Source organism: Nerophis ophidion, linkage group LG28, assembly GCF_033978795.1.
Source record: "Nerophis ophidion isolate RoL-2023_Sa linkage group LG28, RoL_Noph_v1.0, whole genome shotgun sequence".
In the NCBI taxonomy this organism is placed as follows: Eukaryota; Metazoa; Chordata; class Actinopteri; order Syngnathiformes; family Syngnathidae; genus Nerophis; species Nerophis ophidion.
This window is the reverse complement of record NC_084638.1, coordinates 3,248,089-3,265,588: the sequence shown is the minus strand read 5'-3', so window position 1 is coordinate 3,265,588 and position 17,500 is coordinate 3,248,089. Positions and strand designations below refer to the sequence as shown.

The 17,500-nt window shown below is 35.5% G+C and overlaps 1 protein-coding gene across 1 annotated transcript in view; it reads right to left on the bottom strand.

The window, feature by feature from the left end:
• Positions 1-16,546: 16,546 nt before the first annotated feature.
• LOC133545271 (ras-related protein Rab-18-like) overlaps positions 16,547-17,500 on the bottom strand; it is a 28,477-nt gene continuing 27,523 nt past the window's right edge. The window contains exon 7 of the mRNA XM_061890693.1: positions 16,547-17,500. This exon is cut by the window's right edge and continues 860 nt beyond it. The gene's annotated coding sequence lies outside the window, so the exon portion shown is untranslated.

Below are 17,500 nucleotides of genomic sequence, written 5' to 3'. Positions count from 1 at the left end.
TTGACACTTGCAAAAAAAATCCAGACTTTTTAACACTTACAAAAAAATCCAGACTTCTTGACATAAAAAATTCCACACTATTTGACGGAAAAAAATCCAGACTTCTTGACAGAAAAAAATCCAGACTTTTTGACACTTACAAAAAAATCCAGACTTTTTAACACTTACAAAAAAATCCAGACTTCTTGACAGAAAAAAATCCAGACTTTTTGACACTTACAAAAAAATCCAGACTTTTTAACACTTACAAAAAAATCCAGACTTCTTGACATAAAAAATTCCACACTATTTGACGGAAAAAATCCCGACTTTTTGACAGGAAAGATCTTAACTTTTTGACAAGAAAAATCCAGATTTTTGGACATAAAAAAATTCAGACTTTTTGACATAAAAAATTCCACACTATTTGACGGAAAAAATCCCGACTTTTTGACAGGAAAGATCTTAACTTTTTGACAAGAAAAATCCAGATTTTTGGACATAAAAAAATTCAGACTTTTTGACATAAAAAATCCAGACGTTTTGACAGGAAAAATCTCGACTTTTGTACACAAAAAATTCCCAACTTTTTGCCCAAAAAAAATACTCTTTAATTTTTGTGTTTACCCACTACTAATAGTAAACAGACAACACGCCTTTTTTCAAAATACTGTACATTGTTTGGTTGCCCGCAGCTAGCTCGGCTAATGCTAACAGCTTACTAATTGCTATGTGTGGGACAGAACAAAACCTGCTTTGAATCAAACTTACCAGTTTGAAAATGTCAGTAACACACCAGCATGTACCAGGTGATGGTGTTAAAAGTCATGTTTGATGGTCTCACAGCTGCTATCCGGGTCACCGGTCATCTCTTAATTAGCTCCACAACCCGACTTTCTTCGGCTTTGCTTTCACGCTAGAAATAGGAAAAATCTCACCAAAACAAAAACAAACTTAAGCACAGAGTTTTGTATTCAGCCATGTCAATAAGCTATTTAGACCCACAATGCATTGCGTTTCCACGTCACACTTTCAAGTGGTGTGGAAATTGAACAGAATGGGGATAAGAGCTCACCTACATAGTCTTACCTTTTGTTTTTTTATGTCAAGTTGTAAATATTTCATTGCTCATTATTAGTCTCTTGCACAATGGCTTCATACATGGCATAAACGGTCTATGCGGGCCATTAAGGCAACCCGTCAACGTGGTCCTCCTCTTCTACTTTGATGTCTTACATTACCTCATGGATACAATTATACTTTGTCACCGCTGAACTTTTATTCAGCAGTGAGTCAACATGTCCTGATAGTTTTAGCGCCCATCAGCAGCATCTATTCAAAAGCCCATACAGATAATTGCTCATTTAGCTCCACTTCAAACGCTGCCATTCTGACAGATTTATGGCCGTGTTTCTAAAACGGCCGTACTATTTCAGTTTTTATTGTAGCCGAGCCTTTTCCCAGATATATGATGTTTAAATAACATTTGTTTCTGTGTATTTTTTGCCGATTTATTGTGTTTTGTTTACTTTTTTTTATTTAATGCGGAAACAGCATTGCAGTTTTAAATTGGCCTTCTTGGATATATATTAACCAAAAAAATTAGATCAGGACATCTGTGAAAAGTATACATTATATTTCAATGACACAAGGAAAAAATACACAGATATTTGTGAAAAACATAAAAGAACTGAAAAGTTTAGATTTCATCACACCACATGGGTCCTGCAGGGCAGATAAAAACAGCAAAAAAAATGAGCGTCGGAAAATCAATTCACCGTAGCGCTAAAATATTTGGAGCCCTGGGCAACTTTTTGGACAGAAATAATCCAGATTTTTTGACCGAAAAAATCCAGAGTTTGACGGAAAAAATACAGACTTTTTGACACTTAGAAAAAATCCTGACATTTTGACAGAAAAAAATCCACACTTTTTGACCGAAAAAAATCCAGATTTTTTGACTGAAAAAATCCAGACTTTTTGACAAAATATCCTGACTTTTTGACAGAAAAAAATCCAGACTTTTTGAAACAAAAAAAATCCAGATTTTTTAACACTCACAAAAAAAAAAAACAGATTTTTTGACACTTAAAAAAACTGAGTTTTTGACACTTGGAAAAAATCCAGACTTTTTGACAGAAATAAATCCAGACTTTTTGACACTTACAAAAAATCCTGACTTTTAGACAGAAAATATCCCAATTTTTTGACACTTACAAAAAATCCCGACTTTTTGATGGAAAAAATCCAGACTTTTTGACGGAAAAAATATCGACTTTTTGTCAGAAAAAATGTCGTCTTTTTGACACTTACAAAAAATCCTGATTTTCAGACCGGAAAAAATCCCAATTTTTTGACACTTGGAAAAAAATCCCGACTTTTTGACAGCAAAAATCCAGACTTTTTGAATGAAAAAAATTCAGATTTTTTTGACAGAAAAAATCCAGACTTTTTGTCATTTAGAAAAAAATCCTTACTTTTTGACAGAAATAATCCAGACTTTTTGACGGAAAAAATCCAGAGTTTGACGGAAAAAATACAGACTTTTTGACACTTAGAAAAAATCCTGACATTTTGACAGAAAAAAATCCACACTTTTTGACCGAAAAAAATCCTGATTTTTTGACTGAAAAAATCCAGACTTTTTGACGAAATATCCTGACTTTTTGACAGAGAAAAATCCAGACTTTTTGAAACAAAAAAAATCCCGATTTTTTAACACTCACAAAAAAACCAACAGATTTTTTGACACTTAAAAAAACTGAGTTTTTGACACTTGGAAAAAATCCTGACTTTTTGACACTTACAAAAAATCCTGACTTTTAGACAGAAAATATCCCAATTTTTTGACATTTACAAAAAATCCCAACTTTTTGACGGAAAAAATCCAGACTTTTTGACGGAAAAAATCCAGACTTTTTGACGGGAAAAATATCGACTTTTTGTCAGAAAAAATGTCGACTTTTTGACACTTACAAAAAATCCTGATTTTCAGACCGGAAAAAATCCCAATTTTTTGACACTTGGAAAAAAATCCCGACTTTTTGACAGCAAAAATCCAGACTTTTTGAATGAAAAAAATTCAGATTTTTTTGACAGAAAAAATCCAGACTTTTTGTCATTTAGAAAAAAATCCTTACTTTTTGACAGAAATAATCCAGACTTTTTGACGGAAAAAATCCAGAGTTTGACGGAAAAAATACAGACTTTTTGACACTTAGAAAAAATCCTGACATTTTGACCGAAAAAAATCCACACTTTTTGACCGAAAAAAATCCTGATTTTTTGACTGAAAAAATCCAGACTTTTTGACGAAATATCCTGACTTTTTGACAGAGAAAATCCAGACTTTTTGAAACAAAAAAAATCCCGATTTTTTAACACTCACAAAAAAAAAAAAAAAGATTTTTTGACACTTAAAAAAACTGAGTTTTTGACACTTGGAAAAAATCCAGACTTTTTGACAGAAATAAATCCAGACTTTTTGACACTTACAAAAAATCCTGACTTTTAGACAGAAAATATCCCAATTTTTTGACACTTACAAAAAATCCCGACTTTTTGACCGAAAGAATCCAGACTTTTTGACGGAAAAAATCCAGACTTTTTGACGGAAAAAATATCGACTTTTTGTCAGAAAAAATATTGACTTTTTGACACTTACAAAAAATCCTGATTTTCAGACCGGAAAAAATCCCAATTTTTTGACACTTGGAAAAAAATCCCGACTTTTTGACAGCAAAATCCAGACTTTTTGAATGAAAAAAATTCAGATTTTTTTGACAGAAAAAATCCAGACTTTTTGTCATTTAGAAAAAAATCCTTACTTTTTGACAGAAATAATCCAGACTTTTTGACGGAAAAAATCCAGAGTTTGACGGAAAAAATACAGACTTTTTGACACTTAGAAAAAATCCTGACATTTTGACCGAAAAAAATCCACACTTTTTGACCGAAAAAAATCCTGATTTTTTGACTGAAAAAATCCAGACTTTTTGACGAAATATCCTGACTTTTTGACAGAAAAAAATCCAGACTTTTTGAAACAAAAAAAATCCCGATTTTTTAACACTCACAAAAAAACCAACAGATTTTTTGACACTTAAAAAAACTGAGTTTGTGACACTTGGAAAAAATCCAGACTTTTTGACGGAAATAAATCCAGACTTTTTGACACTTACAAAAAATCCTGACTTTTAGACAGAAAATATCCCAATTTTTTGACACTTACAAAAAATCCCGACTTTTTGACCGAAAGAATCCAGACTTTTTGACGGAAAAAATCCAGACTTTTTGACGGAAAAAATATCGACTTTTTGTCAGAAAAAATATTGACTTTTTGACACTTACAAAAAATCCTGATTTTCAGACCGGAAAAAATCCCAATTTTTTGACACTTGGAAAAAAATCCCGACTTTTTGACAGAAAAAATCCAGTTTTTGATAGAAAAAATCAAGATTTTTTGACACTTAGAGAAAATCCCGATTTTTTGACAGAAAAAAATCCAGATTTTTTGACAGAAAAAAACCCTACATTTTGACAGCAAAAATCAAGACTTTTTGACAGCAAAAATCCAGACTTTTTGAATGAAAAAAATTCAGATTTTTTTGACAGAAAAAATCCAGACTTTTTGTCATTTAGAAAAAAATCCTTACTTTTTGACAGAAAAAAATCCAGACTTTTTGACACTTAGAAAAAAATCCAGATTTTTTGACACTTGGAAAAAATCCAGATTTTTGGACAATTACAAAAAATCCTGACTTTTTGACGGAAAAAATCCCGACTTTTTGACAGAAAAAATCCCGACTTTTTGACGGAAAAAATCCCGACTTTTTGATGGAAAAAATCCCGACTTTTTGTCGGAAAAAATCCAGACTTTTTGATGGAAAAAATCCAGACTTTTTGACGGAAAAAATCCAGACTTTGTGACGGAAAAAATATCGACTTTTTGTCAGAAAAAATATCGACTTTTTGACACTTACAAAAAATCCTGATTTTCAGACCGGAAAAAGTCCCAATTTTTTGACACTTGGAAAAAAATCCCGACTTTTTGACAGAAAAAATCCAGTTTTTGATAGAAAAAATCAAGATTTTTTGACACTTAGAGAAAATCCCGATTTTTTGACAGAAAAAAATCCAGATTTTTTGACAGAAAAAAACCCTACATTTTGACAGCAAAAATCAAGACTTTTTGACAGCAAAAATCCAGACTTTTTGAATGAAAAAAATTCAGATTTTTTTGACAGAAAAAATCCAGACTTTTTGTCATTTAGAAAAAAATCCTTACTTTTTGACAGAAAAAAATCCAGACTTTTTGACACTTAGAAAAAAATCCAGATTTTTTGACACTTGGAAAAAATCCAGATTTTTGGACAATTACAAAAAATCCTGACTTTTTGACGGAAAAAATCCCGACTTTTTGACAGAAAAAATCCTGACTTTTTGACGGAAAAAATCCCGATTTTTTGTCGGAAAAAATCCCGATTTTTCGGCGGAGAAAAAATCCCGATTTGACGGAAAAAATCCCGACTCGACAGAAAAAATCTCGACTTTTAGACCGAAAAAATACACACCTTTTGTACAAAAAATCCAGACTTTTTGACCGAAAAAAGTCCCGATTTTTTTGACACAGAAAAAAAATCCCGACTTTTTGACATAAAGAATCCTGACTTTTTGAAAGAAAAAATCCCGACTTTTAGACAGAAAAAATCCCGACTTTTTGACCGTAAAAAATCCAGGCCTTTTGTCCAAAAAAATCCAGACTTTTTGACAGAAAAAAACATACTTTTTCACACGTAAAAAAAATCCAGACATTTTGACAGAAAAAATTGCGACATTTTGACAGAAAAATCCAGAGTTTTTGAGAAAAAATCCCGAAAAATGTCTTAAAATCAAAAAAGTTGGAGAAAATGCGGTAGTTTATAAATAAATTAAACTACCACATACCGGTAGTCCCCGGACCGGTACCAGTTGACCACTGCTGTAGGGTATGGACTAACTTGTGGTACTGAGAGAGAATGGACAACCTGGCGCCAAGTTTGGGACCAACTCTGAAACCAATTGGCCACACTCTCACTATAGACGGCTACGTGGGCTCCATCTAGTGGTACGCCCAAGAATCTCTTAAATAAAGCACAATGTTTTATTTTCCTACATTTTTATAAACATAGTGTTAGTGTTCAATCTGTGTTCAATGTTACAATAGCCAAAAATATGTCAATATCTCCCGGTCATGTCCTGTGTTGGTTTTGTTGTTATTCTTCTTAGTTAAGTGTGTATTTATGTTACCAAAACTACAGTCCTTTGTTATGCTCTTGTTGCTAGAAGCGCACCAATTTCTGTTTGTTGACCGGTGTCTCCACCTGCTGCTGCCACTAATCGCTCCCCTTTATACACTCACGATCAAAAGTATACATACACTTGTAAAGAACATAATGTCATGGCTGTCTCGAGTTTCCAATCATTTCTACAACTCTTATTTTTTTGTGATAGAGTGATTGGAGCACATACTTGTTGGTCACAAAAAACATTAATAAAGTTTGGTTCTTTTATGAATGTGTTGGTTTTTTGACATGGACATGTTTCTTCAGCATTTAAGTCAGGACTTTGGGAAAGTCATTTCTAAAACCTTAATTCTAGCCTGATTTAGACATTCCTTCACCATTTTTGACGTGTGTTTGGGGTCATCGTCCTGTTTGAACACCCAACTGCGTCCAAGACCCAACCTCCGGGCTGATGATTTTAGGTTGTCCTGAAGAATTCGGAGGTAATCCTCCTTTTTCATTGTCCCATTTACTCTCTGTAAAGCACTTTGGCAGCAAAACAGGCCCAGAGCATAATGCTACCACCACCATGCTTGACGGTAGGTGTGGTGTTCCTGGGATTAAAGGCCTCACCTTTTCTCCTCCAAACATATTGCCGGGTATTGTGGCCAAACAGCTCCATTTTTGTTTCATCTGACCACAACACCAATAGCGCGCTATTTTTGTATTTTCGCCTCGTTTACGGGTTTTAAAGACTCTTACCTGCACCTTGCTTCCAGTCCTTCCGCATCCTGAGAACAGCACTTGAAGAGAGGAAAAATTGTGAGCACTTCAGCATTTTATATTGGAAAAAAAAACATGTTTCAGTGTTTTCACCACTTACCATCTCACATCACTTCACTTTCTGGCTAAAATTCCGTTCTTCTTCCTCATGATCGTAAAAGTCATTTTTCCGTGAGGTACCGAGCAAGAAGAACTACTTGTTAGCGGCTATAAATTTCCATGAATCCTTCCTAAGTATGTTGCTTAAGAGCACGTGAGCAGCACTCTTGGAGCAAAACAGCGACCGGTTTCTGATACTTTATTCGATAGGAAAGTATTTCGTCCTCGAACGACCGCCGCCGCCTGGGCTTTAATTTCCGACCTTTTTTTTTTTTTTTGTCTGCTGTTTGACGGGGACAAAACTGACTGGACCGGGTCCAAGATCTAGCGTGAAGGCCATCACAGACAGTACTGTAACATGCCAAATAGTTCCTAGTATGAGGTATTTCTGTGTCTAACTGGTCTTAAAACATCTGAAAAGAATAAAAAACTTCAGCAAATAACATTACACGTGGCTTGGCATGGTCTGGCTGAAATAAGCAGGGGCGTCCATGATAACGTTGCTTGGTCGGCGACATGTGTTGCTCCAAAAAAACTGTATGTACCTTTCAGTATTAATGGTGCCTTCACAGCTGTGTAAGTTACCCATGCCTTGGGCACTATTGCACCCGCATACCATCACACTTTGTGCCTAGCACTATCCAGATGGTTCTTTTCCTCTCGTCCACAGTTTCCAAAATCAATTTGAAATGTGGACTCGTCAGACCACAGAACAGTTTTCCACTTCGCATCAGTCCATCTTAGATGAGCTCGGGCCCAGCGAAGCCGGCGGCATTTCTGGGTGTTGTTGATAAATGGCTGTGGCTTTGCATAGTAGAGTTTTAACTTACACTTACAGATGTAGCGGCCAACTGTAGTTAGTGACAGTGGTTTACTGAAGTGTTCCTGACACCATGTGGTGATATCCTTTACACACCGATGTTGCTTTTTGATGCAGTACCGCCTGAGGGATCGAAGGTCCACAATATCATGGCTTACGTGCAGTGATTTCTCCAGATTCTCTGAACCTTTTGATGATATTACAGACCGTAGACGGTGAAATCCCTAAATTCCTTGCAATAGCTCCTTGAGACAGTTCGACAATTTGCTCACGCATTTGTTCACAAAGTGGTGACCCTCGCGCCGTCCTTGTTTTTGAATGACCTAGCATTTCGTGGAAGCTGCTTTTATACCCAATCATGGCACCCACCTGTTCTCAATCAGCCCGTCCACCTGTGGGATGTTTCAAATGAGTGTTTGATGAGCATTCCTCAACTTTCTCAGTTTTTTTGCCACGTGTGCCAGCTTTTTTTTAAAAACATGTTGCAGGCGTCAAATTCCAAATGAACTAATATTTGCAAAAACACACACACACACACACAAACACATTTATATACATATATATATATATACATATACACACACATATATACACATATTTAAACATATATACATATTAACTCATATATACATATTTAAACATACATATATACATACATACATATACACATACATACATATATGTACATACATACATATATATACGTACACACATATATATACATACAAAGATACACATATATACACACATATACATATATATTCATATATATACATATACGTATATATATAAATACATATATACATACATACATATATATTTATACGTACATACATATATATACATACAAATATACACATATATATATATACATACATATATATATATATACACATATATATACACATATATATACATATACATATATATACATAGACACACATACATATATGTATATACACATATATATACACATATATACATACACACACATATATATACATACATACAAAAAATTTAAACGTTTTTTTTTTTTAACCCATTTTTAGAATAGAATGAGTTTGACACCTGTGCAGTAGAGCGTTGAATATTTTTCAAATTAAGTTTTGCAGCAACTGCAACTTTGACCACAGCGTCAATTTCTACACCGAGTGTTGCTTTCCATCATTTTCAGCAGACTGCATTGCAAAATAATCATATCACGCAACATCCACCCAAGAATCTCTTCCTTTTTTTTATCTACAATAAAAAAAAAAAAACATTGCTTAAAATTTGAAAGAGAAACCTTCACACGTGTTGACATTACAATTGCAAATGATCTCCCCACTCACTCGGTGACGAGTGGAAACGACACACTGCAGATAATGTAGGGAAAAAAGAGTGTGGAATGTCGCGAGACTGGAGCTGAGCATCAAACATAAGCTTGTAATCACACATCTGCAGTGATTGCACTAAATATTAATAACAGGATCTTTCCACTTGTGGCCTATTTCTGCATTCTTTTTTTGGAACATTTTTCTACCAGGAGTGTGACTGTGGAAAGCTCCCACTCCCACTTCTCAATCATCGGCGGCCTAGAAACTAACACGAAGACATAGTCGATGCTGTCATTAGGGACCGAATGTCCCTTTGGGACAGAGGACCCTATTGTATTTCTAAGGTTTTATTATTATTATTATACCGCCGCCTCTTTGAGCTGTAATTTGACCCCCTTAACATGCTTCAAAACTCACCAAATTTTACACACACATCAGGACTGGCGAAAATTGCGATCTAGTAAAAAACCCAAACCCCAGAACTCAAATTTGCGCTCTAGCGCCCCCTAGGAAAAAACAGACAAAACTGCTTATAACTTCCGTTAGGAATGTCATAGAGACACGAAACAAAAACCTCTATGTAGGTCTCACTCAGACCTACATTTCATACACTTACATCCTTCAGCAAAAATCAATAGGAAGTTGGCAAAAACCCCTTCAAAACAAAAGTTTCCTAAAAAATGTCATTTTTGCCTCTTTGAGTTGTAATTTGACCCCCGTAAAATGCTTCAAAACTCACCAAACTGGACACACACATCAGGACTGGTGAAAATTGCGATCTAGTAAAAAACCCAAACCCCAGGACTCAAATTTGCGCTCTAGCGCCCCCTAGGAAAAAACAGACAAAATTGCTTATAACTTCCGTTAGGAATGTCATAGAGACACGAAACAAAAACCTCTATGTAGGTCTGACTTAGACCTACATTTCATACACTTACATCCTTCAGCAAAAATCAACAGGAAGTTGGCAAAAAACCCTTCAAAACATAAGTTTCCTAAAAAATGTCATTTTTGCCTCTTTGAGTTGTAATTTGACCCCCGTAAAATGCTTCAAAACTCACCAAACTGGACACACACATCAGGACTGGTGAAAATTGCAATCTAATAAAAAAACTAAACCCCAAAACTCAAAATTGCGCTCTAGCACCCACTAGGAATAAAACACAGAGAAAACTGCTCTTGGGACGGGAAAACAGACACAACTGCTTGTAACTTCCAGTAGGAATGCCGTAGAGACATGAAACAAAAACCTCTATGTAGGTCTCACTTAGACCTACATTTCATACACTTACATCCTTCAGCAAAAATCAACAGGAAGTTGGCAAAAACCCCTTCAAAACAAAAGTTTCCTAAAAAATGTCATTTTTGCCTCTTTGAGTTTTAATTTGACCCCCGTAAAATGCTTCAAAACTCACCAAACTGGACACACACATCAGGACTGGTGAAAATTGCAATCTAATGAAAAAACTAAACCCCAAAACTCAAAATTGCGCTCTAGCACCCACTAGGAATAAAACACAGAGAAAACTGCTCTTGGGACGGGAAAACAGACAAAACTGCTTGTAACTTCCAGTAGGAATGTCGTAGAGACATGAAACAAAAACCTCTATGTAGGTCTGACTTAGACCTACATTCCATACTCTTACATCCTTCAGCAAAAATTAACAGGAAGTTGGCAAAAACCCCTTCAAAACAAAAGTTTCCTAAAAAATGTCATTTTTGCCTCTTTGAGTTGTAATTTGACCCCCGTAAAATGCTTCAAAACTCACCAAACTGGACACATACATCAGGACTGGTGAAAATTGCGATCTAGTAAAAAACCCAAACCCCAGAACTCAAATTTGCGCTCTAGCGCCCCCTAGGAAAAAACAGACAAAATTGCTTATAACTTCCGTTAGGAATGTCATAGAGACACGAAACAAAAACCTCTATGTAGGTCTGACTTAGACCTACATTTCATACACTTACATCCTTCAGCAAAAATCAACAGGAAGTTGGCAAAAACCCCTTCAAAACAAAAGTTTCCTAAAAAATGTCATTTTTGCCTCTTTGAGTTGTAATTTGACCCCCGTAAAATGCTTCAAAACTCACCAAACTGGACACACACATCAGGACTGGTGAAAATTGCAATCTAATAAAAAAACTAAACCCCAAAACTCAAAATTGCGCTCTAGGACCCACTAGGAATAAAACAGAGAAAACTGCTCTTGGGACGGGAAAACAGACAAAACTGCTTGTAACTTCCAGTAGGAATGTCGTAGAGACATGAAACAAAAACCTCTATGTAGGTCTCACTTAGACCTACATTTCATACACTTACATCCTTCAGCAAAAGTCAACAGGAAGTTGGCAAAAACCCCTTCAAAACAAAAGTTTCCTTAAAAATGTCATTTTTGCCTCTTTGAGTTGTAATTTGACCCCCGTAAAATGCTTCAAAACTCACCAAACTGGACACACACATCAGGACTGGTGAAAATTGCAATCTAATAAAAAAAGTAAACCCCAAAACTCAAAATTGCGCTCTAGCACCCACTAGGAATAAAACACAGAGAAAACTGCTCTTGGGACGGGAAAACAGACAAAACTGCTTGTAACTTCCAGTAGGAATGTCGTAGAGACATGAAACAAAAACCTCTATGTAGGTCTCACTTAGACCAACATTTCATACACTTACATCCTTCAGCAAAAATCAACAGGAAGTTGGCAAAAACCCCTTCAAAACAAAAGTTTCCTAAAAAATGTCATTTTTGCCTCTTTGAGTTGTAATTTGACCCCCGTAAAATGCTTCAAAACTCACCAAACTGTACACACACATCAGGACTGGTGAAAATTGCGATCTAATAAAAAACCCAAACCCCAGAACTCAAATTTGCGCTCTAGCGCCCCCTAGGAAAAAACAGACAAAACTGCTTATAACTTCCGTTAGGAATGTCGTAGAGACACGAAACAAAAACCTCTATGTAGGTCTGACTTAGACCTACATTTCATACACTTACATCCTTCAGCAAAAATCAACAGGAAGTTGGCAAAAAACCCTTCAAAACAAAAGTTTCCTAAAAAATGTCCTTTTTGCCTCTTTTGAGTTGTAATTTGACCCCCGTAAAATGCTTCAAAACTCACCAAACTGGACACACACATCAGGACTGGTGAAAATTGCAATCTAATAAAAAAACTAAACCCCAAAACTCAAAATTGCGCTCTAGCACCCACTAGGAAAAAAACACAGAGAAAACTGCTCTTGGGACGGGAAAACAGACACAACTGCTTGTAACTTCCAGTAGGAATGCCGTAGAGACATGAAACAAAAACCTCTATGTAGGTCTCACTTAGACCTACATTTCATACACTTACATCCTTCAGCAAAAATCAACAGGAAGTTGGCAAAAACCCCTTCAAAACAAAAGTTTCCTAAAAAATGTCATTTTTGCCTCTTTGAGTTGTAATTTGACCCCCGTAAAATGCTTCAAAACTCACCAAACTGGACACACACATCAGGACTGGTGAAAATTGCAATCTAATAAAAAAACTAAACCCCAAAACTCAAAATTGCGCTCTAGCACCCACTAGGAATAAAACACAGAGAAAACTGCTCTTGGGACGGGAAAACAGACAAAACTGCTTGTAACTTCCAGTAGGAATGTCGTAGAGACATGAAACAAAAACCTCTATGTAGGTCTGACTTAGACCTACATTTCATACACTTACATCCTTCAGCAAAAATCAACAGGAAGTTGGCAAAAACCCCTTCAAAACAAAAGTTTCCTAAAAAATTTCATTTTTGCCTCTTTGAGTTGTAATTTGACACCCGTAAAATGCTTCAAAACTCACCAAACTGGACACACACATCAGGACTGGTGAAAATTGCAATCTAATAAAAAAAAGTAAACCCCAAAACTCAAAATTGCGCTCTAGCACCCACTAGGAATAAAACACAGAGAAAACTGCTCTTGGGACGGGAAAACAGACAAAACTGCTTGTAACTTCCAGTAGGAATGTCGTAGAGACATGAAACAAAAACCTCTATGTAGGTCTCACTTAGACCTACATTTCATACACTTACATCCTTCAGCAAAAATCAACAGGAAGTTGGCAAAAACCCCTTCAAAACAAAAGTTTCCTAAAAAATGTCATTTTTGCCTCTTTGAGTTGTAATTTGACCCCCGTAAAATGCTTCAAAACTCACCAAACTGGACACACACATCAGGACTGGTGAAAATTGCAATCTAATAAAAAAACTAAACCCCAAAACTCAAAATTGCGCTCTAGCACCCACTAGGAATAAAACACAGAGAAAACTGCTCTTGGGAAGGGAAAACAGACACAACTGCTTGTAACTTCCAGTAGAAATGTCGTAGAGACATGAAACAAAAACCTCTATGTAGGTCTCACTTAGACCTACATTTCATTAATTGACATCCTTTAGCAAAAATCAACAGGAAGTTGGCAATTACCCCTTTTTTCAAACATTATCTCCTCTGAGCGTGTTTGTTGTGTCGGCTTCAAACTCGCACAGGAAAAAGATTGAACCCTTCTGATTAAAAGTTATGATTTTACGAGCCTTCAAAGAACTGCTGCGCCGTTGCTGCTGTCTCAAGATGGCCGCTTAAAAGCAGGAAGCACCAGCGTGACCACACAATGCAGAGAAGGTAGGTATTGTGCAGGTAAAGTTTTGTTGACTGGGTGAAAGAAGGAGGCACCAGTTTGACTCCAGGATACAGAGAAGGTAGGTAATGTGCAGGTAAAGATATGTTGTCCGGGTGATGGCAGGAAGCACCAGCGTTTATGGGTGAAAGAAAGAAGCACCAGTGTGACCCCAGAATGCGCAGGGAAGGTAGGTAATGTGCAGGTAAAGATATGTTGAATGTGTAAAGGCAGGAAACACCAGAAAAAGTCGGTCCCGTCCGTCGCTGCTTGCAGCTTTAATTTATTTTGTCTTTTGAGCATACTTGGACTACAGCATATACCATTCATGGTTAAGGCAGTTGTCATGGCGACGTCTTGCGAAGTGTGATAGAAACGTGGCGCGAAAAAAGGATAAAGAGGGCGTGGGAATGATTTTACATGACGGAAAAAAATTCCAGAATAAATATGGACGACGTGATTGACACTCAAGGACCCCCAACCATACATTTACTACAAATGATGCCCATCTAAATGTGCTAATGACATAACAGGGGTCTACAAAGTGCGACCCGATCATAGTTTCTAGCATTCTATATTAGCATGATAGCTTTTGCAAATTGTGCAGTTTTTAAAAAAAAAATGCTACCTGTTACCATGCTAACGTTAGGTTAGCTTTATATATTTATTTTTACTAATTTTATAGGTGAACAAAAAACTAAATTCACACCTGAATCGTGATAAAATGCTATGTGTTAGCATGCTAACGTTAGTTTAGCTTAATAGTTTTTTGTTTGTTTTTTTTAGCTAATATTATAGGTATACTGTACTCTAGGGTCATATTTTGTAAGGGTGAACAAAAAACTAAATTTCACACCTGAATTGTGATAAAATGCTACCTATTAGCATGCTAACGTTAGGTTAGCTTAATATTTTTTTTTAGCTAATTTTATAGGTGTACTGTACACCGGAGTCATATTTTGTAACGGTCCGCAAATTAATACATTTACACCTGATTCGTGATAAAATGCAACCTGTTAGCGTGCTAACGTTACGTTAGCTAAATAAGTTTTTTTAAGATAATTTTATAGGTATACTGTACACCAGAGTCATATTTTGTAGGGATGAACAAAAAACTAAATTCACACCTGAATCGTGATAAAATGCTACCTGTTAGCATGCTTATATTAGGCTAGCTTAATAGTTTGTTTTTTTAGCTAATTTTATAGGTGTACTGTCCACCGGTTGTATTTTGAAAGGGTGAACAAAAAACTAAATTCACACCTGAATTGTGATAAAATGCTATGTTTTAGCATGCTAATGTTAAGTTAGTTTCTTAGGAGTTTTTTTTCAGCTAATTTTATAGGTATACTGTACACCAGGGTCATATTTTGTAAGGGTGAACAAAAAACAAAATTCACATCTGAATCATGATAAAATGCTACATGTTAGCATGCTTATGTTAGCTTAATAGTTTTTTTTTTAGCTAATTTTATAGGTATACTGTACACCAGAGTCATTTTGTAAGGGTCCGCAAAAAAAACAATTCATACCAGAATCGCGATTCATCTTCATCCTGGTTCTTAGTTTTCAAAGGTCGATTAAAAAAATACAATTAAAATCTAAAGTTTTTTTTTTTAATATTATTAATAGGTTACAACACAGTGGCAAACATTTTGTTACTGGGAAAAAATGCTACCTATTAGCACGCTAACGTTAATAGGTAAGCTTAATTGTTTGGGATTGTTTAGATAATTACATAGGTGTACTGTACACTGGTCATATTATGTAAGGGTGCGCAAAAAATTGACACCTAAATTGTGATTCGTCTTCATCCCGATTCTAAATCGATTTATCGTTTTCAAAAGCCGATTAAAAAATTAAAAAAATATATATATATTAATAATCAATTTTTTTAAATACGTTCTTAGGCCATCTCCAAGCAACCAGAGTTCTGGGTGTCTCATTCAGTAAAAGTTTTATTACATTAATGTGAGGTTTTTCATATGTTGTCAATATTCAGTGTTTTATCGTTCATAGTAAATATTGTAAATCCCACATTCTGGGTGTCTCATTCAGTAAAAAAAAATGTTTAATTCCATTTTGCTTTTAAGGTGGTCTGTCATAATATTTTTAGCTTTCAATCAGACATTATTGTGAGGTTTTGTATTACTGCTCCTAAAAAATACACATTTCTTTCTTGAAATTTGGCCCCCCGTGGCAAAATAAATGCCCATAGTCATGAAAATAAAGAAAACGCATTGAATGAGAAGGTGTGTCCTGTAGGTTAGGAAATATCGAATGGAAAACAGACCGCTTAGGTATGTAATGAAGCATATTTAAAATGCGGAATCGTTTAATACATTTTTGTTTTTTTGAAGTCGAGTATAGAGCATTGGTGCACGTATTGTTAAAGGCTATTGGAAAGTATGGTTCCGTAACGTTGACGTTTTCTGTGTAATTATGGTGAGATTATTCCTCAAAACATTCTGTTAGTAATTATGTCATTGGTAAGCTCATCCGACAGTAGAAATTCTGAAATGTCTTATTTCGGAGTACACGCCGTGTTTTTTCATGGCGTTGAAAGGAAGGCCCCCCGTATTAAGCGCGGCTACATTTGAAGGAAGCATGGCCGCAGAAGGTAGGAAGAAAATGGTTGGTGCATGTTACTTTACTGAACAACACTGTTTAATAACATGTCGATTGACGTTCTTACAGTTTGTTGTCAATATTCATTATTTTATCGTTCATAGTAAATATTGTAAATCCCGCATTCTGGGTGTCTCATTCAGTAAAAAAAAAAATGTAATTTCCATTTAGCTTTTAAGGTGGTCTGTCATAACATTTTTATCTTTCAATCAGACATTATTGTGAGGCTTTGTATTCGTGTTCCTAAAAAATACACTTTTTTTTCTTGAAATTTGGCCCCCCCGTGGCAAAATAAATGCCCATAGTCATGAAAATAAAGAAAACGCATTGAATGAGAAGGTGTGTCCTGTAGGTTAGGAAATATCGAATGGAAAACAGACCGCTCAGGTATGTAATGAAGCATATTTGAAATGCGGAATCGTTTAATACATTTTTGTTTTTTTGAAGTCGAGTATAGAGCATTGGTGCACGTATTGTTAAAGGCTATTGGAAAGTATGGTTCCGTAACGTTGATGTTTTCTGTGTAATTATGGTGAGATTATTCCTCAAAACATTCTGTTAGTAATTATGTCATTGGTAAGCTCATCTGACAGTAGAAATTCTGAAATGTCTTATTTCGGAGTACACGCCGTGTTTTTTAATGGCGTTGAAAGGAAGGCCCCCCGTATTAAGCGCGGCTACATTTGAAGGAAGGACGGCCGCAGAAGGTAGGAAGAAAATGGTTGGTGCATGTTACTTTACTGAACAACACTGTTTAATAACATGTCGATTGACGTTCATACAGTTTGTTGTCAATATTCATTATTTTATCGTTCATAGTAAATATTGTAAATCCCGCATTCTGGGTGTCTCATTCAGTAAAAAAAAAAAATGTAATTTCCATTTAGCTTTTAAGGTGGTCCGTCATAACATTTTTATCTTTCAATCAGACATTACTGTGAGGTTTTGTATTCGTGTTCCTAAAAAATACA